The 1305-nt window shown below is 45.3% G+C and overlaps 1 long non-coding RNA gene across 1 annotated transcript; it reads left to right on the forward strand.

Annotated features, from left to right (window-relative positions):
* Window positions 1-378: 378 nt before the first annotated feature.
* Window positions 379-1104, forward strand: LOC118164856. The gene is made up of 2 exons (XR_004749705.1): window positions 379-564; window positions 940-1104. It is a non-coding gene; the product is annotated as an uncharacterized LOC118164856 (long non-coding RNA).
* The last annotated feature ends 201 nt before the right edge of the window (window positions 1105-1305 follow it).

Here is a 1305-nt window from a genome sequence, read left to right on the forward strand (position 1 = left end):
GGCAGAGAAATTTGATTGCTCAGACTTCAGACCAGGTCTGTCCTGTCCCAAACACCGCTAGGGGATCTCAGCTCGCAGAAGGTGGTGGTGGCTGGCCATGGCTCCTGCCCCTGCAACCCTCCTCAAACCACATGCACACCTGTGGTCTCCGCAATTCAAGCTGCAACAGGTATAGAGCACAGAGGTGGACAGACCAATATTTTTAGCCTTGAATTAATGCTCGATAAAAGCCATGGAGAAACTCTCATGACTGCATCCAGATGTTTTTTCATCCTCAGAAACACCCTCAAACCGGCTCCAGTTTGGAAGGTAAAGATCATATGGTAGTTAGTTAAACAGCACACCTGATTAATAATTTACCCTGGCTCTTTAGGACTTAAAGCCTTTACCCACAGTGACTCCAGAGCCATGCAAGCCATGCGCGCCGCGCTGGGGCCCGCAGACAATGCTTTGCACGGGTCAGCCATGGGAATGATTTACAGCCGCTTCGGGCTGGAATACCACAAAGCCTGGAGGGAGTGGCAAACCTTGCTAGCTACGATCATTCATCTCTCCTGTCTCTTTGTAAGTCTCTAATTTTAAAAGTCGGGTTCTTTCAAGAGCCATCATTATGTTTTCAATCTTAAAACCTTTCAGTTTCTCTGGGGAAACAAATGAGGAAAAAAAAAAAAAAAAAAACACAACTTTTCAAATCTCAGGAGGAAATAATGGGTTTAGTCTGACAGTTTCCTTGTAGGAGAAGGATTGGTAAAAGATTTCCAAGAACAGACTCAAATCAGAGTGCATTTTGTGTTCAGCAGTATTCCCGGGAAATTTACACACCTGTCACCTAATTGCCACTTCCTTTGTGAAACAGAAATGACAAGCCCAAGTCATTTGCTTTTATTGTTTTTTGTTGTTGTTGTTGTTGTTTGTTTTCCTTTTCCTTTTTTCTTACAGCAAAGTGCTCGACACCCCTTTGAAAAGAAATAGCAGATTTCCTCCATGCTTTGGGATTCAGCACAGGCTGTGCTCCTCAAGCTGCAAGCAGAGAGGCTTTCCTCCCTGACCGTCGCGGTGTCAGACAGTACCATGTATTATTAAAATCCAATTTCAACTTCTTAATCTCCCAGGCGCCAGATGGCCAAACTACGTTTTTCCAGCGGTGCGCAGTCCCGGAGCAGAGCGGGGATGGACCTGTCACATGCTTCAGGCATTGTCACGTCTGTCTAATTAGAAATTTCTACCATCACTTCAGTTTACAAGCAGTGGTAGCCTATTGGCCATTTCAGCCCTAGCACATCTAAATGCTTTGCAGGTCTCCAT

The sequence above is a fragment of the Oxyura jamaicensis genome, chromosome 1 (genome assembly GCF_011077185.1).
Source record: "Oxyura jamaicensis isolate SHBP4307 breed ruddy duck chromosome 1, BPBGC_Ojam_1.0, whole genome shotgun sequence".
NCBI classification, from domain to species: domain Eukaryota; kingdom Metazoa; phylum Chordata; class Aves; order Anseriformes; family Anatidae; genus Oxyura; species Oxyura jamaicensis.